General features: G+C 48.2%; 1 protein-coding gene and 1 pseudogene across 1 annotated transcript in view; both read left to right on the top strand.

Moving 5' to 3' along the window:
* Positions 1-25,842, top strand: part of LOC137522906 (carcinoembryonic antigen-related cell adhesion molecule 7-like) — a 178,770-nt gene that overhangs the window by 96,002 nt on the left and 56,926 nt on the right. The gene's annotated exons all lie outside the window — the stretch shown is intronic.
* LOC137523219 (U2 spliceosomal RNA) lies at positions 2,147-2,281 on the top strand (annotated as a pseudogene).

Raw genomic sequence — 25,842 nt, forward strand, 5'->3', positions numbered from 1 at the left:
TCAGGGGGTGAAGAGAACGACTGATCTTGAGCCTGCCTTAGGGCTTAATTTTTCGTGCGCCAGTCCGGGGTGACTTTATTGGACGCAAATAGGCTGTTAGGTCTCCTTGGTATTTCTGGAACCTGGATTTGTAATTGCTTGAACAGTTTGAATCCTGAGTCAGAGGATGAAATAGCGTAGTATTTGTTGCGGTAAGAAAAGATTAGCTTTGTGGGGAAGCCCCACTTGTACTGGATCTGAATTGCCTGCAAAGCTTTTGTGAACGGTTGTAGCTCCTTTCTTTGTTGCAGAGTAAACGGGGAGAGGTCGTTGTAAACGTGGACATGAGAGAAAGGATCTGGGAGCGATCCGGCTTTTCTGATCGCGAAGGTTAAATCTTCTTTTACTTGGAAGAATAAGAACCTGGCGATTACATCTCTGGGGGTTGAGTCGGGTAGGTGAGCTGGTTTGGGGAGGCGATGCGCGCGATCTATAGTGAGCTCAATGTCAGATGTATCAGGAAGAGAAGCTTTGACTAGAGATTTCAGGTAAGGTTTTAGCTCTTTAGTGGAGACCTGCTCAGGGATGCCTCTGAATTTCAGGTTGTTCCGCCTGTTTCTATCTTCCATATCGGCTGATTTGAATTTGAGCCAATCAATATCAGAAGAATGGGCCTCAGTAAGATCCACCATTTTATTGTGCTCATTAGAAAGTTCAGAGATTTGTATTTCCGATCTGTGTACTCTTTCCCCCAGAGATGTCATTTCTTGCTGCAGGTTTGCAGTTAAGGAGGATATGTCTGACATTAATGCAGCTTTAAATGTAATCAGAATGTCCTTAATATAAGTCTGTGATGCGGCCTGCTCTGATGCAGGGAAGGCCTCTATGGGTAGATGAGCCTGTGTGGGTAGGGTGCTTGAAGTGAGAGAGGTGCCTACCGTGTTATCAGCAGCCGGGTCATTCTCTCTGCGTGGACGGGACTTCACCGGGCTTTGGAACGGAGAGGCAGTGTCCGGGGATGATAGAGAAGCTTCTGTGTTGGATTTCAGGGCGGATGCCTGCGGAGCTTGTTTGCCCGTAGTGGACACGGAAGTGCCGGCGCCATCTTGGCCGCGTTGTTCTTCCCGCGGGGTGAAGAAGTCAGTGACTTTTTGGGGTCTCGGAGGGTGTTTCTTCCTCTTTTTGGAGGCGTCCAGTTCGAGGACCATCTCCTCTGGCTCTGAGGTGTTAGCGTGTCCCGGTTGGTGCATGCTGAGTGTTGCTGTGGCAGGCTTAAGCGGGAGCTCAGCTAAAAGCCGTCCGTCTCTCTCTGCGTGCAGGCCACGCCCCCAGTTAAGTTATTTTTTAACAAGGGGGGCAATCACTTTTTCACACAGGGCCATGTAGATTTGGAGTTTTTTTTCTCACTAAATAATAAAAACCATCATTTAAAACTGCATTTTGTGTTCAATTATGTTATCTCTGACTAATAGTTAACGGTTCTTGATGAGCAGAAACATTTAGGTGTGACAAACACGCAAAAGAATAAGAAATCAGGAAGGGGGCAAATAGTTTTTCACACCACTGTATGTGTGTGTGTGTATGTATATGTATATATGGATATATGTATATATGGATATATGTATATATGGATATATGTATATATGGATATATGTATATATGGATATATGTATATATGGATATATGTATATATGGATATATGTATATATGGATATATGTATATATGGATATATGTATCTATATATATAATAGAGTAAGTGCCTCAACCTTCAAACAAGAAGAAGAAGTAGCGCCCTGCCCCCAGGGCCGGTCCAAGCAAGAAGAAGGGGCTGGTCCAAGCAAGAAGAAGATGTAGTGCCATATCAAACCAAGGGCAAAGAGGGATAATTTGCATATTCAGTAGCAGTGCATTGTGGGTAAACACAAATGTTCACTTATAGCGGAATTATTGCAGAATTGCTTCTGTTTTAAGAAGGAAAATTACACCAAGCTTTGCTTTTTTTTAGTAGGAGGGATTTTTGGTCTATTTTATCCCGCTATACATTCTTAGTAGTTTGGGTCACCCTGAGCTGCTTGGGTACTCTGTTGTATTGGTCCAAGCCCAATCTCATCCAGCCTTATCAATCCCTGCTATGTACTGATGAGAACCAAAGGTTTGAAATAGGCTGTCGTTTCTTGGCCTTTTGGCTAAGATCAAGTGTAGTATCTGTTCTTGAAATTTTTGGGGGGACCTGGAGGGATGGCACTGTGGCAGGGTGTCCTTCCTGGTCATAATTCCCAGGGACTGATGGAATGGATCTATACCATGGTCGAGGCTGAATGGCTGAGGGCTTTGCTTAGGCGTACTGCCCCTGGAAGTGGCGCTCCAGGTGCACCTGAAAAAACCTGAGATGTGGCAGATCTCAGGCGGAAGTAGGGTGCTTTGGTCTGTACTGCCCATATGCATAGCCAACTAACGCAGCTCCCCGGCCTTTTGGCTAGGGAGAGTGCGGAATTTTTATCACTCCGGCCGCAAGGTCGGGGCCAGTGGTGCTCAGCAGAGCTCGAATATTCGAGTAGCTCGAATATTCGAGCTCTTTTCCAGCTATTCGAGCTCGGTATTCGAGCTCCGAATAGCTGTAGCTATTCGAATGGGCTATTCGAGTACACTCGAATAGCCCATTCACTATTCGAGCTATTCGAGCAAACGGCGCTATTCGAGCTCGGTACCGAGCTCGAATAGCGTCATAGCCCAGATTGATGTCCTTAGAGCCAATCAGAGGGCTCCCAGGCCCTCTGACGGCAGCCAATCACAGAGGGGGACCCTGGCCAGCCCCTACCCTATAAATAGCGGCCGCCATGTTCCGTTTCTCCGTCCTTGCCTGAGACTTGCATAGAGAGAGAGTTGCTCCTTTGTGCTTTGGCTTAGCAAGAGCTTTATTGTGGTCATTTACCTAGCGTTTTTGCTCACATACACCTCCTATACACACCTATATTGTTGTTAGTTAGTTAGACATTGTATTTTAGTTAGTAGCTTTTGTGTTACATAGAGACAGGCCAGCTGCTGCAGGCTTACAGCTTTAGGCCTCAGGGCCTTGCCTGTGTGGGCAGCTGTCCTCCTGTCCTCTGTTTATTTCTCTCTATTCTATACCAGTATTTCTGCTGTCCTTTACTACTGATTGTATTAGTATTGTAGTTATATACTGTAACTGTACTAGGACACTCACTGTCACTGTTCATAGGCTACTAGCTGCTCCTGCGTGTGTGCACTCACTTTCTGTGTACACACTACACACACTCTATTTCCTTCTGATAACTGATTGATTATTGTAATTAGTTAGTTGTACTTACTGTTACTACTTACTGTACTAGGAGTCTAGGACACTCAGTCACTGTTCATAGGCTACTAGCTCCTGCGTGTGTGCACTCACTGTCTGTGTACACACTACACACACTCTATTTCCTTCTGATAACTGATTGATTATTGTAATTAGTTAGTTGTACTTACTGTTACTACTTACTGTACTAGGAGTCTAGGACACTCAGTCACTGTTCTTAGGCTACTAGCTCCTGCGTGTGTGCACTCACTGTCTGTGTGCACACTACACACACTCTATTTCCTTCTGATAACTGATTGATTATTGTAATTAGTTAGTTGTACTTACTGTTACTACTTACTGTACTAGGAGTCTAGGACACTCAGTCACTGTTCATAGGCTACTAGCTCCTGCGTGTGTGCACTCACTGTCTGTGTACACACTACACACACTCTATTTCCTTCTGATAACTGATTGATTATTGTAATTAGTTAGTTGTACTTACTGTTACTACTTACTGTACTAGGAGTCTAGGACACTCAGTCACTGTTCATAGGCTACTAGCTCCTGCGTGTGTGCACTCACTGTCTGTGTACACACTACACACACTCTATTTCCTTCTGATAACTGATTGATTATTGTAATTAGTTAGTTGTTTGTACTTACTGTTAGTTACTACTTACTCTTACTGTACTAGAAGTCTAGGACACTCAGTCACTGTTCATAGGCTACTAGCTCCTGCGTGTGTGCACTCACTGTCTGTGTACACACACTACACCCACTCTATTTCCTTCTGATAACTGATTGCTTATTGTAATTAGTTAGTTGTACTTACTGTTACTACTTACTCTTACTGTACTAGGAGTCTAGGACACTCAGTCACTGTTCATAGTCTACTAGCTCCTGCGTGTGTGCACTCACTGTCTGTGTACACACACTACACACACTCTATTTCCTTCTGATAACTGATTGCTTATTGTAATTAGTTAGTTGTACTTACTGTTACTACTTACTCTTCCTGTACTAGGAGTCTAGGACACTCAGTCACTGTTCATAGTCTACTAGCTCCTGCGTGTGTGCACTCACTGTCTGTGTACACACACTACACACACTCTATTTCCTTCTGATAACTGATTGCTTATTGTAATTAGTTAGTTGTACTTACTGTTACTACTTACTCTTACTGTACTAGGAGTCTAGGACACTCAGTCACTGTTCATAGGCTACTAGCTCCTGCGTGTGTGCACTCACTGTCTGTGTACACACACTACACACACTCTATTTCCTTCTGATAACTGATTGCTTATTGTAATTAGTTAGTTGTACTTACTGTTACTACTTACTCTTACTGTACTAGGAGTCTAGGACACTCAGTCACTGTTCATAGGCTACTAGCTCCTGCGTGTGTGCACTCACTGTCTGTGTACACACACTACACACACTCTATTTCCTTCTGATAACTGATTGATTATTGTAATTAGTTAGTTGTACTTACTGACTGTTACTACTTACTTACTTACTGTACTAGGGACACTCACTCAGTCACTGTTCATAGGCTAGCTCCTGCGCGTGTTTGCGCGTGCGTGCACTCACTGTCTGTAGTGTACACACACTAAATTTACTTGTGATTACTACTGATTATTGTAACTGCTAGTTGTACTTCCTGACTGTTACTACTTACTTACTGTACTAGGGACACTCACTCAGTCACCTCACCCACCAACCCACTCCATTAAAGTACCCCACTTTTCACCCGCCCTTTTAAAAAACTTTTGTCTATACGCCCAAAACATCGAAGATGTCTGGAAGTGGCAGCCAGCGCGGTTTGGGCAAGGGGAAGGGCAGCAAGGGAATCAGGAGGAGAGGGAGCAGCATTGTGGCAGGCCGCGGCCGCGCCACCATGCACAGTTCCGCAGCAGCAGCAGCAGCGTCAGTGGCTAACATTCCTCCCATAGCCACTGGCCGTGGACGCCTTGGGCGCCGCCCAGCAGGAGCATCTGCAACTCACGCTGCAGAGACACAGCAGCAGCAGCGTGTAGCACCTGCTCCGATTTTCCTCCAGCCGGGTCGGAAACGTCCCATTGAGGAAAAGCATGCAGACACTGTGGTGCAACTCATGACGGAGGATGAGCAGCCCGCCATCAGCTCTGCATCCGAGGCCTCCACCCTCACCACCACCCCTGTTCGCAGCAGCCGCCCAGCAGGGCCTGGGGAGGAGGCCAGTTCACCGTCAGTTGGCGACCTGTCATTCAGCAGTCTTTTGACCCCAGGCATCATGAGTCAATTGTCTGCTGTTGTTGGCGATTTTGAGGAGGAGATGCTGATGGGCACTTTGGGGGATGAGGGATTGGACAGCAAGACTGTGGCGACAGTCAAGCAGCCCATCCATGCATCAGGAGAGGAGTTTGGGGGGTCCTCATCCCAGCAGGACATGTTTCAGGAGGGGGAGGATGATGATGACCCGGTGACAGACAGAGACTGGGTGCCACCACCTCCAGGGGATGTCGTCCTCAGCAGCTCTGAGGAGGAGGAGGAGGATGCTCTTGTGGGCCTTGCAAGGAGGCGCATCATTGCAAGCATTGGCAGCAGCAGTAGGCAGGTCCCACAGCCTGCTGGTGTCTCAGGCTCAGCAGCAGCAGCAGCAGCATCTGCCAGTACCACCACCAGCCGCACCCAAGCCCCCCCCCCCAACCACCACAGGGAGACAGGCAGCAGCGCTTCCATGCCGTAGGGGGATGTTTCTGTCACCAATCTGGCGATATTTCACCATGCCCACTGTGTACAGCAAGTACGCCACTTGCAACCACTGTCAGCGGAAGTTGAGCAGAGGTGCAGACCCCTTAAAGTTCAGCACCAGCTCGCTCATCAACCACCTTGCTGCGAAACATTTCCACCAGCATGAGGAGTTCCAGAGGCTGAAGGCATCTGGTGCTGGCAGTGGCACCACACCCATCACTGCACAGCCTTCAGCTGCAGCAGCAACAGCAGCCACCCGCCCTCCTGCTCCTCCAGCAGCACCAGCAGGAGTGCGGAAACGCACTGCTCCTCCCCCCTCTGCAACTCCTGCCGCCGACACTGAGGCCTGTTCTGGCAGCCAGTCCTCAGTGGCCTCCTCCGCTGTGTCTGCTGATTCCCGTGCCAGCAAAAGGCCACGCCAGAGCCTTTTGAGCGAGTCCTTCCAGGGGGTGGTTAGGGCTCTGCCTCCCAGCAGCCGTCGCGTGCGGCAGCTGAACGGCTTGCTGGCACGGGCCATGTGCTCCCAACTCCTGCCGTACACGCTCGTGCAGGAGGGGAGCGACATTCGTGCGCTGCTTGCTTGCGCAGCCCCAGACTGGCAGCTCCCCAGCAGACACTTTTTCTCCCGCAAGGCCATTCCTGCACTGCACCGCTTTGTGATGGCCAATGTGGAGCGAGGGCTGGAGCACGCGGTTGGAGAAAGGGTCCACGTCACCATGGACTCCTGGAGCAGCCGCTTCGGGACAGGCCGCTACCTGTCCTTCACTGTCCACTGGGTCAGCTTGGTGGAAGGGGGTGAGGATGGGAGAGCAGCAGCGGGCACAGCAGCAGCAGCAGCAACACAGTGGGTGGTGCCACCCCGCAGGGTCAGGGGAACTGCAGCAGGTTCCTCCGATCCTCTGCCATCCTCCGGCACACCTGGCCAAACCCCCCGCCTCAGCAGCAGCGTGAAGGCCCGCCACTGCCAAGCGCTGCTGCACTTGGTCAGCCTTGGGAAGACCAAACTGACGGCAACCCATGTGTTGGCCAAACTCCAGGAGCAGGAGAGGATTTGGCTGACCCCCAGAGGCCTCAGAGTCGGAGAGGTGGTGGCCGACAATGGGGCCAATCTGGTTGCCGCAATAGACAGGGGAAACCTGACCCACATCCCCTGTCTTGCCCACGTGCTGAACCTGGTAGTGCAGAAGTTCTTGCGCACCTACCAGGGGATGGGCGAACTGCTGGAAACGGCAAGGAACGTTGTGCGTCACTTCCGGCGCTCGGCTGCAGCCTGTGCGAGCCTGGAAGACGTGCAAAAGGAGCTGGATCTGCCACGCCATCGGCTGATCCTTGACGTTCCGACTCGCTGGAACTCCACCCTGGTGATGTTGGAGCGTCTGGTTGAACAGTAGCACGCTGTCAACCAGTACCTTGCCCTGGCCACTGTTTCCGCCGCTCAGAGAAGGGACAAGACCAGCAACATCCCGTCCATCGTCCCCGATGATGACTGGAGGCACATGCAGCAGGTGTGCTTAGTGCTGGCTCCCTTTCTGCAGGCCACTAACATGGTGAGCAGGGACCATGCTATGGTCTGCGAGTGGGTGCCCCTGGTTTGTCTGCTGAACAGGTGGTTTGTCTGCTGAACAGGGCCCTCGATGCTTTGCTGGAACAGGGAGCGGCAGCCTTGGACCAGCAGGAGCGGCAAGCAGCTGCACAGTCCACCTCTGAGGGGGAGGAGGAGGAGGACTTGGTGGAGGTCCCTGACCTTGCTGCTGATGAGGGGGAGCAGCACAGTGCAGCTGAGTTGGTGCGGGGGTGGAGAGAGGATGAGGCTGACGAGGCAGAGGAGGAGGATGAGGACAGCAGCACTGCCGTCGATGTGCCAGCAGACGTGGCCCGCCTCTTCCCAATGGCAGCGCACATGCTGACGTGCCTGCGCAGAGACCCCAGGGTGATCCAGATGAAGCAGAGGGAGGACATCTGGATCAGCATGATGTTGGACCCACGCCTCAAGGGGAAGTTGAGCCAGTTCCTGCCGCCTGCAGGAGGAGACCCAGCGCAACAAATAAGGAGCTTGCAGCAGGCCCTTGTTGAGCGCTTGGAGGAAGCCTTCCCCCAGCCTTCCACCCCCACTGTCCAGCAGCCAGCACAGAGGCAGCAGCAGGTGCCTGCATCCAGCAGCAAGCGCCCCACAGACCTGCTGTCTCTCAGCCACGAGCTCTACAGGACTGTAGAGGCTCCGGCAGCAGTGACTAGAGAGGAGGTGCATGCAGCAGCATCCTCCACCGGTCACAGCCAGCGCCTGACCCGCATGGTGGCTGACTACATGGGGTCCTACAGCGGGCTTGACAGCGATGCCCCTGTTGATCCCATGGAGTATTGGGTCAAGCGCCTGGAGATCTGGAGCGAGCTGGCGCAGTACGCCCTGGAAGTGCTGTCCTGCCCCCCTTCCAGCGTGCTGTCCGAGTGCTGCTTCAGTGCAGCTGGTGGTGTGGTCACCGAGAAACGCTCACGTCTGTCTCACAAGTCTGTGGACAGACTAACGTTTCTCAAGATGAACCAGGCGTGGGTGGAAGGCGAGTTCCTGGCCCCTGTTGTCGGCGAGAGGGGGACATGAACTGGCTAAGAACCATCGTTAATGTGCCTTACCACCCTTTACCACCTCCTGGCTCCTGCTCACTAAGCCAGCCTGGTTCACTTTGACTATTACGTCGCCTGCAGCCACACATTTTACACCTACAGTGGGCTGCTGTGTACTGCCCTTCTGCTGTCTGTCTGTGTTTCCCACTGCCAGGGTACACAGATTTACCTTCTGCTGCCACTCTGCCACCAGCTATTACATCAAACAATAGCTATATATCTGTGTAATTTGTTTTACAAACAAAACCAAAAAACCATTAAAAAAAAAAAAAAGGTTTAATTTTTCTGAGGTGCCCGGGTTGAAAACTGTGTTGTCTCAGTTGTGTATTGGACACGATGTGGGCTGCACGACCGCTGTCTGGGACCTCCTGTTGTGTTCATTTACGGCCTGGTATCACCGCTAGGTACCAGGGCTATTATGTCACGCTGCCTGCCTGCTGCCACACTCACACTACTCCTCCATTCCTCCTGCTGATGCTGCTGTCTGTCTGTGTTTCCCACTGCCAGGGTACACAGAATTAGCTTCTGCTGCCACTCTGCCACCAGCTATTACGTCAAAAAATAGCTATATCTGTGTAATTGGTTGTAAAACCAAAACTACAAAACCATAAAAAAAAAAAGGTTTAATTTTTCTGAGGTGCCCGGGTTGAAAACTGTGTTCTCCCAGTTGTGTATTGGACACAATGTGGGCTGCACGACCGCTGTCTGGGACCTCCTGCCTGCTGTGTTTATTTACAGCCCTGGTATCACCGCTAGGTACCAGGGCTATTATGTCACGCTGCCTGCCTGCTGCCACACTCACACTACTCCTCCATTCCTCCTGCTGATGCTGCTGTCTGTCTGTGTTTCCCACTGCCAGGGTACACAGAATTAGCTTCTGCTGCCACTCTGCCACCAGCTATTACGTCAAAAAATAGCTATATCTGTGTAATTGGTTGTAAAACCAAAACTACAAAACCATAAAAAAAAAAAAGGTTTAATTTTTCTGAGGTGCCCGGGTTGAAAACTGTGTTGTCCCAGTTGTGTATTGGACACAATGTGGGCTGCACGACCGCTGTCTGGGACCTCCTGCCTGGTGTGTTTATTTACAGCCCTGGTATCACCGCTAGGTACCAGGGCTATTATGTCACGCTGCCTGCCTGCTGCCACACTCACACTACTCCTCCATTCCTCCTGCTGATGCTGCTGTCTGTCTGTGTTTCCCACTGCCAGGGTACACAGAATTAGCTTCTGCTGCCACTCTGCCACCAGGTATTACGTCAAACAATAGCTGCTCACATTACTCCTCCATTCCTCCTGCTGCTGCTGCTGTCTGTCTGTCTGTGTTTCCCAACGCCAGGGTACACAGATTTACCTTCTGCTGCCACTCTGCCACCAGCTATTACGTCAAAAAATAGCTATATCTGTGTAATTGGTTGTAAAACCAAAACTACAAAACCATAAAAAAAAAAAAGGTTTAATTTTTCGGAGGTGCCCGGGTTTAAAACTGTGTTGTCCCAGTTGTGTATTGGACACAATGTGGGCTGCACGACCGCTGTCTGGGACCTCCTGCCTGCTGTGTTTATTTACAGCCCTGGTATCACCGCTAGGTACCAGGGCTATTATGTCACGCTGCCTGCCTGCTGCCACACTCACACTACTCCTCCATTCCTCCTGCTGATGCTGCTGTCTGTCTGTGTTTCCCACTGCCAGGGTACACAGAATTAGCTTCTGCTGCCACTCTGCCACCAGCTATTACGTCAAACAATAGCTGCTCACATTACTCCTCCATTCCTCCTGCTGCTGCTGCTGTCTGTCTGTCTGTGTTTCCCAACGCCAGGGTACACAGATTTACCTTCTGCTGCCACTCTGCCACCAGCTATTATGTCAAAAAATAGCTATATCTGTGTAATTGGTTGTAAAACCAAAACTACAAAACCATAAAAAAAAAAAAAGGTTTAATTTTTCTGAGGTGCCCGGGTTGAAAACTGTGTTGTCCCAGTTGTGTATTGGACACAATGTGGGCTGCACGACCGCTGTCTGGGACCTCCTGCCTGCTGTGTTTATTTACAGCCCTGGTATTACCGCTAGGTACCAGGGCTATTATGTCACGCTGCCTGCCTCATTGACTGCCTGCTGCCACACACTCATCCTCCTCCTCCTGCTGCTGAATTTACCTCCTGCTGTCTGTGTGTTTCCACTGCCAGGGAGCACATACAATGGCGCTTCCAACATGCGTGCGCCACCAGCTATTTGTTACGCTCAAAAATAGCTGCATTTCTTTAAAAAAAAAAAATTTGAAAAGAGAAATAAGTGAAGAAGAAGACGATATAGAAGAAGATGAAGAAGATGAAGAAGAAGAAGATGAAGAAGAAGAAGGAGAAGAAGATGAAGATGAAGAAGAAGAAGATGAAGAAGAAGAAGATGAAGAAGATGAAGAAGATGAAGATGAAGAAGATGAAGAAGATGAAGAAGAAGAAGATGAAGAAGAAGAAGATGAAGAAGAAGATGATGAAGAAGAAGAAGATGAAGAAGATGAAGAAGATGAAGAAGATGAAGAAGATGAAGAAGAAGAAGATGAAGAAGAAGAATATGAAGAAGAAGAAGATGATGAAGAAGAAGAAGATGAAGAAGATGAAGATGAAGAAGATGAAGAAGATGAAGAAGAAGAAGATGATGAAGAAGAAGAAGAAGATGAAGAAGAAGAAGAAGATGAAGATGAAGAAGATGAAGAAGATGAAGAAGAAGATGAAGAAGATGAAGAAGATGAAGAAGAAGATGAAGAAGATGAAGAAGAAGAAGATGAAGAAGAAGAAGAAGATGAAGAAGATGAAGAAGATGAAGAAGAAGAAAATGATGAAGAAGAAGAAGATGAAGAAGAAGAAGATGAAGATGAAGAAGATGAAGAAGATGAAGAAGATGAAGAAGAAGATGAAGAAGATGAAGAAGATGAAGAAGAAGATGAAGAAGATGAAGAAGATGAAGAAGAAGAAGAAGATGAAGAAGATGAAGATGAAGAAGATGAAGAAGAAGAAGATGAAGAAGATGAAGAAGATGAAGAAGAAGATGAAGAAGATGAAGAGGAAGATGAAGAAGAAGATGAAGAAGATGAAGAAAAAGAAGATGAAGAAGAAGAAGATGATGATGAAGAAGATGAAGAAGAAGAAGAAGAAGACAATATAAAAGAAGAAGAAGATATAGAAGAAGAAGATATAGAAGAAGAAGATATAGAAGAAGAAGAAGAAGAAGATATAGAAGATAAAGAAGAAGAAGAAGAAGTATATACAGTACTGAACAAATTTCTGGACACAACTTCTCTTTTCAACTTTTTTTTTTTAAAGGAACATCCCCACATAATCACTTGCTGTTGTTACTTGGAAAAAAAGAGGTTTCTTGCATCATTCACCCTCAAAACAAGTGTTGGAAGCTATTTAAGGCCATTTCGAATAGTCAGCTCGAATAATGAGCTCGAATACCGACTCGAATAGTGAGCTCGAATTCCGAGGTCGAATCGAATAGTAAAAATTATTCGACTCGAATATTCGACTGATCTCGAATAATTTACTATTCGAATTCGACCTAACTCGAATTTTGAAAAGGGGTATTTGAGCATCACTAGTCGGGGCCAGCTTGCTGGCACCGGGGACTTCGGTTCCCACCCGGCTCCCTCTCGGGGGAGCCACCCGGACCATGTGGGATGCCACATGGCCAGGCCCTTTGGGTAACCACTGGGCACAGTAGGGGTCCTCCTCGGAGGACTCCAGGATCCTTCAACCACTCGGGTTGGAGGATGCCACCCCCTGAGCCGATGGCAAAGGGGGAAGGTTCCCTTCGGGGAACAACCGGAAGGGCCCTGCTGTATTGTGGGGCCCGTGGCTACTCGTGCACGTTTTGTGGGGGTGCTTTAGGGCACTCACGCTTTTTCCGTGCACGGGGCTAATAGCCTGGCTAACCGGGACTCCTGTTGCATGCAACAGGAGCCAAGACAAGCTAAAAAAAAAAAAAAAAAAATATAGGCTGTCACATGTGGGTTTGATATGTCTGTGTAAGACTTACTAATGGTGAAAAAGAATAATTTGCATATTTAGTGGCGGTGCATTGTGGGTAATCACAAATGTTTACTTATAGCTGAATTATTGCAGAGTTTCTTCTGTTTTAAAGGACTTCTGAGGCCAAAATCTGCCCCCAAAACGTAAAAAAAGTTAACTACCTGCATGACTTTGTAAGGCACGAAGAACGCCGTCCGCACCCTCCGTGCCATTCCGCCTGGTCCCCTCTGCTCAATAGCCCCCCGAAAGACTGCGACCCCACGGTCCGGGTCGGTATCTGCAGCCTGCATAAAGATGGCCGCCGGAGCTGGCCACGTGTTACGTGGATCGGGGGTTGGCCCTAGAGCTGCGCAGCCGCAGTAGCGGCTATGCGGACTGCGCAGCTCTAGGGCCAACCCCCGATCCACGTAACAGGCAGCGTGGATCGGAGGGTTGGCCCTAGAGCTGCGCAGCCGTGGCCAGCTCCGGCGGCCATCTTTATGCAGGCTGCAGATACCGACCCGGACCGTGGGGTCGCAGCCTTCCGGGGGGCTATTGAGCAGAGGGGACCAGGCGGAACGGCACGGAGGGTGCGGACGGCGTCCTCCTTGCCTTACAAAGTCATGCAGGTAGTTAACTTTTTTTACGTTTTGGGGGCAGATTTTGGTCTCGGAAGTCCTTTAAGAAGGCAAATTACACCAAGCTTTAATTTTTTTAGTAGGAGGTCTTTTGGTCCCTTTTATCCACCTATACATTCCGAGTGGTTTGGGTCACCCTGAGCTGTTTGGTTACTCTGTTGTACTGGTCCAAGCCCTATCTCATACAGCTGTATCAATCCCTGCCATGTACTGATGAGGAACAAAAGTCTGAAATAGGCTGTCTACATGTGGGTTTGATATGACTGTGTAAAATTTAAAGCTATATGCTTGCTATACACCAGTGGTTTTGGATGCTTGCTTGGCTTACTAAAGTGAAAAAGGAATTATTTGCATATTTAGTAGCAGTGCATTGTGGGTGACCACAAATGTTCGCTTATAGCTGAATAATTGCGTATTTCTTTCTGTTTTAGGAAGGCAAATTACACCAAGCTTTGCTTTTTTTTAGTAGGAGGTCTTTTTGGTCCCTTTTATCCCCCTATACATTATGAGTGGTTTGGGTCACCCTGACACCCTACACCAGCAGCTCTGGATGCTTGCTTAGCTTACCAAGGGGGAAAAGCGGTAATTTTCATATTTAGTAGCAGTGCATTGTGGGTAACCACAAATGTTCATTTATAGCTGAATTATTGAAGATTGCAGATTTCCTTCTGTTTTAAAAAGTCAAATTACACCAATACAGTGTGCGGCATTGCAGGAAGTGACGACAGTGGAACGCACAATGGAATACGGTAGAGGTGAGTCATCCCCGCCCGCTGCCTCTTACTAATAGTGGCAGCTTCTACTGTGCTTAAGCAGGAGGGGAAGTGCACATGGGGGACCAAGGTGAGGGGGGGTTCCTGCTGAGCTTAAGCTGGAGGTAGAGCACACATGGGGGACCCAGTTGAGGGGGGGGTCCAACCCCCCTCCCCACCGCTGTGCCCAATACCCCCTTCTTGTCCTCTACCCTCTTATGCGGCGTATGCTACGCCGCGGGTCAGCTAGTATATATAATAGAGTAAGTGCCTCAACCTTCAAGCAAGAAGAAGAAGTAGCGCCCTGCCCCCAGGGCCGGTCCAAGCAAGAAGAAGGGGCTGGTCCAAGCAAGAAGAAGAAATAGTGTCATATCAAACCAAGGGCAAAGAGGGATAATTTGCATATTCAGTAGCAGTGCATTGTGGGTAACCACAAATGTTCACTTATAGCTGAATTATTGCAGATTTGCTTCTGTTTTAACCACTTACCGACCGCACACTCATAACGTGCGTCGGCAAAGTGGCAGCTGCAGGACCAGCGACGCAGTACTGCGTCGCCAGCTGCAGCCTAATTAATCAGGAAGCAGCCGCTCGTACGAGCGGCTGCTTCCTGTCAATTCACGGCGGGGGGCTCCGTGAATAGCCTGCGGGCCGCCGATGGCGGCTCGCAGGCTAGATGTAAACACAAGCGGAAATAATCCGCTTTGTTTACATTTGTACGGCGCTGCTGCGCAGCAGCGCCGTAAGGCAGATCGGCGATCCCCGGCCAATCAGCGGCCGGGGATCGCCTCCATGTGACAGGGGACGTCCTGTCACTGGCTGCACAGGACGGATAGCGTCCTGTGCAGCCCAGATCTCCCGGGGGAGCAGGTAGGAGAGGGAGGGGGAGGATTTCGCCGCGGAGGGGGGCTTTGAGGTGCCCCCCCCCGCAAAATGCCAGCCAGGAGGAGCGATCAGACCCCCCCTGCACATCATCCCCCTAGTGGGGAAAAAAGGGGGGCGATCTGATCGCTCTGAGTGCCCTTTGATCTGTGCTGGGGGCTGCACAGCCCACCCAGCACAGATCACCTAAAACAGCGCTGGTCCTTAAGGGGGGGGGTAAAGGGTGGGTCCTCAAGTGGTTAAGAAGGAAAATTACACTAAACTTTGCTTTTTTTAGTAGGAGGGCTTTTTGGTCTCTTTTATCCTCCTATACATTCTTAGTAGTTTGGGTCACCCTGAGCTGCTTGGTTACTCTATTGTACTGGTCCAAGCCCTATCTCATACGGCCTTATCAATCCCTGCTATGTACTGATGAGGACCAAATCGCTTAAATAGGCTGTCACATGTGGGATAGATATGACTGTGTAAAACTTAAAATTATAAACTTGCTTGACTTACCAAGGGTGAAAAGGAATAATTTGCATATTTAGTAGTGGTGCATTGTGGGTAATCACAAATGTTCACTTATAGCTGAATTATTGCAGATTTTCTTCTGTTTTAAGAAGGCAAATTACACCAAGCTTTGATTTTTTTAGTAGAAGGTCTTTTTGGTCACTTTTATCCACCTCTACATTCCAAGTGGTTTGGGTCACCCTGAGCTGCTTGGTTACTCTGTTGTACCGGTCCAAGCCCCATCTCATACAGCTGTAACAATTCCTGTCATGTACTGATGAGGACCAAAAGTCTGAAACAGGCTGTCTACATGTGGGTTTGATATGACTGTGTAAAATTTAAAGCTATATGCTTGCTTGGCTTACCAAGGGGGAAAAGGGGTAATTTGCATATTTAGTAGCAGTGCATTGTGGGCAACCACAAATGTTCCCTTATAGCTGAATTTTTGCAGATTTCCTTCTGTTTTAAAAAGGCAAATTACACCAATACAGTGTGCGGCATTGCAGGAAGTGACGACAGTGGAACGCACGATAGAACACGGAAGAGGTGAGTCATCCCCGCCCGCTGCCTCTTACTGATAGTGGCGGCTGCTACTGTGCTTAAAGAGACTCTGTAACCTCAAAAACATCCCCTGGGGGGTACTCACCTCGGGTGGGGGAAGCCTCCGGATTCTAACGAGGCTTCCCACGCCGTCTTCTGTCCCACGGGGGTCTCGCTGCAGCCCTCCGAACAGCCGGCGACAGACTCGACTGTAAATTCAATATTTAGCTTTGCTGGCTCCAGCGGGGGCACTGTGGCTGCTTTCGGCTCCGAACTACACGGAAATACCCGATCTCAGTCGGGTCCGCTCTACTGCGCAGGCGCCGGAAACTTGCGCCTGCGCAGTAGAGCAGACCCGACGGCGATCGGGTATTTCCGCCTACTTCGGAGCCGACAGCCGTCAGAGCGCCTGCGCAGGAGCCGGGAAGGTAAATATTGACGTCATCTTTCACGGAGGGCTGCAGCGAGACCCCTGAGGGATGGAGGACAGCGTGGGAAGCCTCATTAGGATCCGGAGGCTTCCCCCACCCGAGGTGAGTACCCCCCAGGGGACATTTTGACGTTACAGATCCTCTTTAAGCAGGAGGGGGAGTGCACATGGGGACCCAGGTGAGGGGGGGGGGGTTCCTGCTGAGCTTAAGCTGGAGGTAGAGCACACATGGGGGACCCAGGTGAGGGGGGGGGTTCCTGCTGAGCTTAAGCTGGAGGGGAAGTGCACATGGGGGACCCAGGTAAGGGGGGGGTTCCTGCTGAGCTTAAGCTGGAGGAAGAGCACACATGGGGGACCCAGGTGAGGGGCAGGGGGGTTCCTGCTGAGCTTAAGCTGGAGGTAGAGGACACATGGGGGACCCAGTTGAGGGGGGGGGGGGTCCAACCCCCTCCCCGCCGCTGTGCCAATACCCCCTTCCTGCCCTCTACCCTCTTATGCGGCGTATGCTACGCCGCGGGTCAGCTAGCATCCTACTAATATAATAAATGGGATGTTTGGATGTTTGGATGTTTGTTACTCGATCACGCAAAAACGGCTGAACGGATTTGAATGAAATTTGGCACACACATAGTACATTACCTGGAATAAAGTATAGGATACTTTTTATTCTCATAACCAAAAAGAGACAAATACAAATTTCACTGGAAAATGTAAACTACAGCCACTCTTACACTGTTACACTGGAGGTGTGTTTAGCTTCTAAGGGTAGAATGGTTAATTTGCATATATTCAGCAGTGATGCACTGGGAGACATCTCAAGCTCACTCCAACCTGAATTATCGCAAATTCTTTCTGTTTTAAGAAAGCAAACTTTTGTTTTTCTTAACATCTTAGTAAGGGGGATTTTAGGACCATTATAGTCCCTTACACACTTCAATGAGTTCTGGGTCACCATGAGCTTGCTGGTTGGTCTGTACCTCTCGGTGTTACAAGCCCTACTGCATAGAGCCAAATTAATTCATGCCATGCACTGATGAGAATTAAACAATCCAAAACAGTATGTTTGCATGTTGGATTATTATGGCTCTGTACAAATTAACAAGCTGACACATCATTGCATTCCAGCAGTTCTGGAGGTGTGTTTAGCTTTTAAGGGTAACAATGGTTAATGTACATATATTCAACAGTGATGCACTAAGAGACATTTTAAGCTCACTCCAACCTGAATTATTGCAAATTCTTTCTGTTTTAAGAAAGCAACTTTTGTTTTTTTTACACTGTTAATGGTAGGGTTCTCAAACTTTGCACAGTTGGTTGATTTTCAATGCCAATATTTCTGTCATTCTTGCACTGTTAATGGCACAAGCCTCAAACCTGGTATAGTTGATCATTGGGTGACTGGGGTTCAATTTCAGAAAGGGGGTGGAGCCACAAATAGCCAATCGGATTTGTTTCTTTCCAATGCAAATTATTTTTGCCAAACACCGCAAAGCTCACAAACTTGGTAATTGAGTAATTGATTAATTGTGTGTTAGGGTTAGGAAAGTGGGCACAGCCAACACCAGCCAAATACATAAGCGGGCAACGCAGGGTCATAAGTGGGCGGAGACAAATACAAATTTTACTGGGAAAATGTAAACAGCAGCCATTCTTACACTGTTAATGGTAGGGTTCTCAAACTTTGCACAGTTGGTTACTGGGTGACTGGGATTAATATTCAGAAAAGTGGGTGGAGCCTACAAAAAATAATCAAAAATTACCTATTGATTTTTCAGGGGAATATTTAATTGCTGCCATTCTTGCACTGTTAATGGCACAAGCCTCAAACCTGGTACAGTTGATCATTGCGTGACTGGGGTTTACATTTATATAAGGGGGTGGAGCCCCAAACAGCCAATCTGATTTGCTTCATTTTAATGCAGGTTATTGATGCCAAAGACCGCAAAGCTCACAAACTTGGTCATTGAGTAATTGTGTGTTAGGGTTAGGGTTAGGAAAAGTGGGTGCAGCCAACACCAGCCAAATACATAATTGGGCAATGCCGGGACATCAGTAGGCGGAGACAAATACAAATTTCACTGAGAAAATGTAAACTGCAGCAATTCTTACACTATTAATGGTAGGGTTCTCAAACTTTGCACAGTTGGTCACTGGGTGACTGAGATTAATATTCAGAAAATTGGGTGGAGCCTACAAAAGCCAATCAAAATCCACCTATTAATCTTTAAGGGGAATATTTAATTGATGCCATTCTTGCACTGTTAATCACCTGTACCTGGTACAGTTGGCCATTGGATGATTTGGGTTCAAATTCAGAAAAGGGGTGGAGCCACAGTCAATCAGATTTATTTTATTTCAATGCAAATTATTGATGCCAAAGACCACAAAGCTCACAAACTTGGTCATTAAGTAATTTTGTGTTAGGGTTAGAAAAAGTGGGCGGAGCCAACACCAGCCAAATACATACCTGGGCAATGCCAAGTAATCAGTGGGCGGAGACAAACACAAATTTCACTGGGAAAATGTAAACTGCAGCCATTCTACCACTTTTAATTGTAGGGTTCTAAAACTTTGCACAGTTGGTCACTGGGTGACTGGGATTAATATTCAGAAAAGTGGGTGGAGCCTACAAAAACCCATCACAATTCACCTATTGATTTTCAAGGCAAATATTTAATTGCTGCCATTTTTGCACTGTTAATGGCACAAGCCTCAAACCTGGTACAGTTGATCATTGGGTGACTGGGGTTAAATATTTAGAAAAGGGGTGGGGCCACAAACAGCAAATCAGATGTGTTTCATTTCAATGAAAATTATTCATGCCAAAGACCACAAATCTCACAAACTTGGTCATTGACTATTGACAATTGTGTGTTAGGGTTAGAAAAAGTGGCCACAGCCAACAGCAGCCAAATACATACCAGGGAAACATTAGGACATCAGTGGGTGGAGAAAAATACAAATTTCACTGCTAGAGTGTAAACTGAAATTTGGCACAAACATAGTACATTACCTGGAATAAAGTATAGGATACTTTTTATTCCCATAACCAAAAAGGGGGTGGAGACAAATACAAATTTCACTGGAAAATGTAAACTGCAGCCATTCTTACACTGTTACACTGGAGGTGTGTTTAGCTTCTAAGTGCACAATGGTTAATTTGCATATATTCAGCAGTGATGCACTGGGAGACATCTCAAGCTCACTCCAACCTGAATTATCACAAATTATTTCTGTTTTAAGAAAGCAAACTTTTGTTTTTCTTAACATCTTAGTAAGGGGGATTTTAGGACCATTATAGTCCCTTACACACTCCAATGAGTTCTGGGTCACCATGAGCTTGCTGGTTAGTCTGTACCTCTCGGTGTTAAAAGCCCTACTGCATAGAGCCAAATTAATCCATGCCATGCACTGATGAGGATCAAACAATCCAAAACAGTCTGTATGCATGTTGGATAATTATAGCTTTGTACAAATTAACAAACTGACACATCATTGCATTCCAGCTGTTCTGGAGGTGTGTTTAGCTTCAAAGGGTAACAATGGTTATTTTGCATATATTCAACAGTGATGCACTGGGAGACATTTTAAGCTCACTCCAACCTGAATTATCACAAATTCTTTCTGTTTTAAGAAAGCAAACTTTTGTTTTTCTTACTCTGTCAATGGCAGGTTTCTTAAACTTTTCACAGTTGGTCACTGGGTGACTGGGATTAATATTCAAAAAAGTGGGTGGAGTCTACAAAAGCTAATCAAAATTCACCTATTGATTTTCAAAGGAGTGGAGCCACAGCCAATTAGATTTATTTCATTTCAATGCCAATTATTGATGCCAAAGACCGCAAAGCTCACAAACTAGGTCATCCTTGAGTAATTGTGTGTTAGGATTAGAAAAAGTGGGCAGAGGTAACACTAGCCAATTACATACCCGGGCAACGCCGGGCGACCAGCTAGTATATATATATATATATACACTAGCTGATTGCCCGGCGTTGCCCGGGTATGTATTTGGCTGGTGTGGGCTCCGTCCATTTTTTCTAGCCCTAACACACAATTACTCAATGACCAAGTTTGTGAGCTTTGCAGTCTTCGGTTTCAATAATTTGCATTTAAATTAAAAAATCTGATTGGCTGTTTGTGGCTCCACACCCTTTTCTGAATTTGAACCCCAGTCACCCAATGACCAACTGTACCAGGTTTGAGGCCTGTGCCATTAAAAGTGCAAGAATGGTAGCAATTAAATATTCCCCTTGAAAAGCAATAGGTGAAGTTTGATTCACTTTTGTAGGCTCCACCCACTTTTCTGAATATTAATCTCAGTCACCCAGTGACCAACTGTGCAAAGTTTGAGAACCCTGCCATTAACAGTGTAAGAATGGCTGCAGTTTACATTTTCCCAGGGAAATTTGTATTTGTCTCCACCCACTGATGACCCGGCGTTGCCTGTGTATGTATTTGACTGTTGTTGGCTCCGCCTACTTTCTTGCCCTAACGCACAAACACTCAATGACCGAGTTTGTGAGCTTTGGGGTCCTTGGCATCAATAATTTGTATATTCCCATGAAATGAAACAAATCAGATTGGCTGTTTGCGGCTTCACCTCCTCTCCAGCATTTGAACTCCAGTCACCCAATGATCAACTGTAGCAGGTTTGAAGCATCTGCTATTGGCAGTGTAAAAATGGCAGCAATTTAAGTATTCCCCTTGAAAATCAACAGGTGAATTTTGATTAGCTGTTTAGGCTCCACCCACTTTCTTGAATCCTAATCTCAGTCACCCAGTGACCAACTGTGCAAAGTTTGAGAGCCCTGCCATTAACAGTGTAAGAATGGCTGCAGTTTATATTTTCCAGTGAAATTAGTTTTAGCTCCGCCCACTTTTTGTAACCTTGACACACAGTCACCCAGTGACCAAGTTTGTGAGCTTTCAGGTTCCTGGCATCAAAAATGTGTGAATGGAAGCAGTTTATCCACCAAGGAAATCTGATTGGCTGTGGTCGGCCCCGCCCTTTTAGTGAATTTGGACCCAGTCACCCAATGACCAACTGTAGCAAGTTTGAAGCCTCTGCCATTAAAGAGAGTCTGAAGCGAGAATAAATCTCGCTTCAGACCTCATAGATAGCAGGGGCACGTGTGCCCCTGCTAAACCGCCGCTATAGCGCGGTTTACCGGGGGTCCCTGATCCCCCACATCCCCTCCGTAATGCGGGTGAGTGCTTCCTGGTTGGGGCAGGGCTAACCGCCACAGCCCTGCCCCACGCGCGTCTGTCAGCGCGTATCTCCGCCTCTCCCCCGCCCCTCTCAATCTTCCTTCACTGAGAGGGGCAGGGGAGAGGCGGCGATGCGCCGCTGATAGACGGGACTGGAGGCAGGGCTGCAGCTCATAGCCCTGCCTCCGTCTGCGACCAAGTCTGCGACCAAGCGTCGCAGTGGGGGGTTTGGGGGTCAAGGGACCCCCGTTTAGCAGCGCTATTGTGGCGGTTTAGCAGGGGCACACGTGCCCCTGCTAACTATGAGCTCTGAAGCGAGATGTATTCTCGCTTCAGAGTCTCTTTAACAGTGTAAGAATGGCAGCAGTTTAAATATTCCCCTTGAAAATCAATAGGTTAATTTTGATTGGCTGTTGTAGGCTCCTCCCATTTTCTTGAAACTTAATCGCATTCACCCTGTGATCAACTGTGGCAAGTTTGAGAACCCTGCGATTAACAGTCTAAGAATGGCTGCAGTTTACATTTTCCCATTTAAAATGAATGGCTGAAATGTGATTGGCTGTGTTATGCTCCTCCCACTTTTCCTGGATTCGTAACCTCGGTCACCAAGTGACCAACTGTGCCAAGTGTGGGAAGTCTGGCTTGATTACTGTGAGAATGGCAGCCTTTTCCATTTTTTCCATTGACTTGAATGGGTGAAATCTGATTGGCTGTTTGTAGCTCCGCCCACGTGTGCAGGGGGGCCGCGAGACCCCCAGAACATATCATCCCAGGTAGTAAGGGATCTGTATACCAAGTTTCGTTCAAATCGGTTAAGGCGTTTTCGCGTGATCGCGGCACACACACACGCACGCACGCACGCACACACACACACATACATACATACATACATACATCCGATTTTATATATATATACATATATATATATATATATATATATATATATATATGTATATGTATATATATATATGTATATATATATATATATGTATATATCTATATATGTATATATATATATATATATATATATATATATATATATATATATATATATATCCTACTAATATAATAAATGGGAAAGTTCGGATGTTTGGATGTTTGTTACTCGATCACGCAAAAACGGCTGAACGGATTTGAATGAAATTTGGCACACACATAGTACATTACCTGGAATAAAGTATAGGATACTTTTTATTCTCATAACCAAAAAGAGACAAATACAAATTTCACTAGAAAATGTAAACTGCAGCCACTCTTACACTGTTACACTGGAGGTGTGTTTAGCTTCTAAGGGTAGAATGGCTAATTTGCATATATTCAGCAGTGATGCACTGGGAGACATCTCAAGCTCACTCCAACCTGAATTATCGCAAATTCTTTCTGTTTTAAGAAAGCAAACTTTTGTTTTTCTTAACATCTTAGTAAGGGGGATTTTAGGACCATTATAGTCCCTTACACACTCCAATGAGTTCTGGGTCACCATGAGCTTGCTGGTTGGTCTGTACCTCTCGGTGTTACAAGCCCTACTGCATAGAGCCAAATTAATCCATGCCATGCACTGATGAGGATCAAACAATCCGAATCAGGCTGTGCATCGCCGCTCGGCCTTTTGGCTTAGACCAAGTGTGACTGTATTTGGTTCTGAGTCAGGAGGTTTAGTGGGGGGTCTCCTTTTGGGGGCCCCGGGAACATCAGAGGGGCGAAGGTCGTCTAGCTGGTTGCTGCGATGACGGAGCCCAGGAGAACGCCACTGCGCAATTCTGTGCGAATTCAGGTGGATAAGGAGGCGGTGAAGGAAATCGGTCTGAAGACGGTCTGTGTCGATGTGCTGCTGGATATCCTAGACCTACAGGTAACAGAGATCTATGCCATTCAGGAGTTTGTGGAATTGGGCACTTATGATCTTTCTCTTTATACCGAGGAGAAATGTCTTGCACTGTGTGAAAATTGGAAGAAGCTGGTTCTGGAGGGGACTTATCCTGTGCTGCAGAAGATCCAGATCACTCCCATGTTTGACCCTGGGGTGAAGTATTTGACTGTCCATTGTTTGAACCCGTTTATGGAAGTGCACACAGTGAGGACCTTTTTGAAGCAATATTGTGAGGATATTGGTAATGCTGAGAAACTGTATAACCCTTATAAGATGTATCGGAGTAAGATCAAGTTTAAGGTGGTTTTGAAGAAAGACTCTGATGGGTACGGTGGCACTGTGCACCCTCCTGCTGCCTTTACCGTGGCAGGTGAGAGATGCACGGTGTACTACCAGGGGCAGCCGAAGTATTGCCGATATTGTTTCCTATATGGCCATTTCAGGGACCAGTGCCCCAATAAGGCAGCCTGCCGCATTTGTAGGCTGAAGGGACACATGGCCTCTGCGTGCCCGGCCCCCCGTGTGTGTGATCTCTGCGGGTCGGCCGAGCACATGGCACGAGACTGTAAGATGACCAGGGGGAGGAGCTTATTCTCCTACGCTGAGGTGGCTCGGGAGAGCCGTAATATGTTTGCTGGCTGGGGTGCTAATACCACCGGGCGCTCTGTGCTGGCTGCTGCTGCTGATGTGTTACATGCTACTGATACTGTACCTGATACTGTACCTGATGCTGAGGAGCGGAGGGAGGCGTCCGGGCCGGTGGCAGAGGAGGGCGGAGGTTCTGCCGGCTTGGCGTCTCACGTGACTGCTGCAGAGAGTGGTGGGCGTGGTCAGGAGAGCGGGGCTGCAGCGAATGGGGAGGTGTCTGTGGAGCGTGGGGAGGTGACTGGTGTGGGTGCTGAGAGTGGTGACGTCAGTGAGGTGGTCCCGCTCTCGACGTCTCTGGATACTGTTGCCGATGTGATTGGGGAGTTGGAGGAGTTGCTGGATGATGCGGCTGTGATGGATGTGACGCTGGGTGGTGAGGAGGCGGATGTTGGGCTGCTGGATATGGAGAGTGAGGAGGGTGATGAGTACAGTGAGGAGGATGGCCGCCAGGAGACTGGGGTGAGTGACGAGCGTGCGGCGGAGGTGACAGCGGCTGTGATTGCGGAGGTGACTGGTGTGGGAGTGGCTGGAGTGATTGTGGGAGTGGCTGGTGAGAGTCCGTGCAGCCAGGCGGATCTGTTTGCGGAAGATGGGAATGTGACGGCTGAGGAGTCCGTGGGTGATGATTCTTGTGTTCAGGCTGTGGAGCGAATGGAGGAGAAGACTCGTGGAGAGAGAGTGAGCAGAGCTGCACCGGCAGATGGTGACGTGTCTGGGGAGGAGGAGCCGGTGGGTGACGCTACTTGTGTGCAAGCCGTGCTGCGGGAGGAGGAGGAGGAGGCCCTGGCACGGAAAGTGGCTGTGCAGAGTGGGTCCGGTGTTGGGAAGACTGCGGAGGTGATTGCGGGGGTGAGTGAGGGGCAGGGGGTCACCCAGGAGCGGGGGAGACGGCGGGAGGAGGCGGGTCAGCCAGAGAGGAGGGAGGAGTCAGTATGCAAAGGTAAGGTGAGCAGTGGGATGGGCAGCGGGAAGGTGCAGAGTAGCCGAGCTGGGAGTAGTAGTTCCTCAGGAGTGGGGGGTGTGGCCAAGGTGCAGAAGAAGCAGAGTGCGGTGTTGCTGCCGAAGGTAGTAGGTTCTGGTGAGGTAAAGGAGGCACGGGGGGGAGAGAAGCCCATAGATTGGGGTGCAGAGATGGATAAAAAGGAGGAGCAGGATAAGATGGAGTGGGAGAAGCAGAAGTCAAGGATGAGGCATGGAGGGAGGGGGAGGCTGAGGAAGGAGGAGGAAAGCAGAGTAGGAGGGGGTAAGAAGCTGAAGTTGGGGGTAGGGAGTGCTCCAGAGGTGCCCCTGTCACCTAATCCGTATGTTGTACTGGAAGATTCGGATGATGAGATGGAAGTTCAGGTGAAAGATGCTGGGCAGCCGGATAGCCCTGCTCCGCAGCCCAGGCGATGTGTTGCAGCGTCTGGGAGAGAAGGAGGTGATCAGACTGTGTTATTGGAACATAGTATACCGAATGTGCGGCTTGAAAGGCAGTATTATGAGCCACTTGAGAGGGACTGTGTGATACAGACTAGAAGTTGTGCTAAAGAGATTGTGAAGGTGGTGGAAGAGACGAATAAGTTGTGGAATAGTATGTCGGATAATGTTGCTTTACGCATAATGATTGCAGTGAGAGAGATACTTGGAGAAGATACTGCTATAACAGCGAGGAGGTTCGGTTTCCCATTGTGGCTTGTAAGAAGGATGCAGGTGTATCATTATAATTTGTCAGATTATCGTCAGGATAATATGACCGTGAGGTT

The sequence above is a fragment of the Hyperolius riggenbachi genome, chromosome 6 (assembly GCF_040937935.1).
Source record: "Hyperolius riggenbachi isolate aHypRig1 chromosome 6, aHypRig1.pri, whole genome shotgun sequence".
NCBI lineage: Eukaryota > Metazoa > Chordata > Amphibia > Anura > Hyperoliidae > Hyperolius > Hyperolius riggenbachi.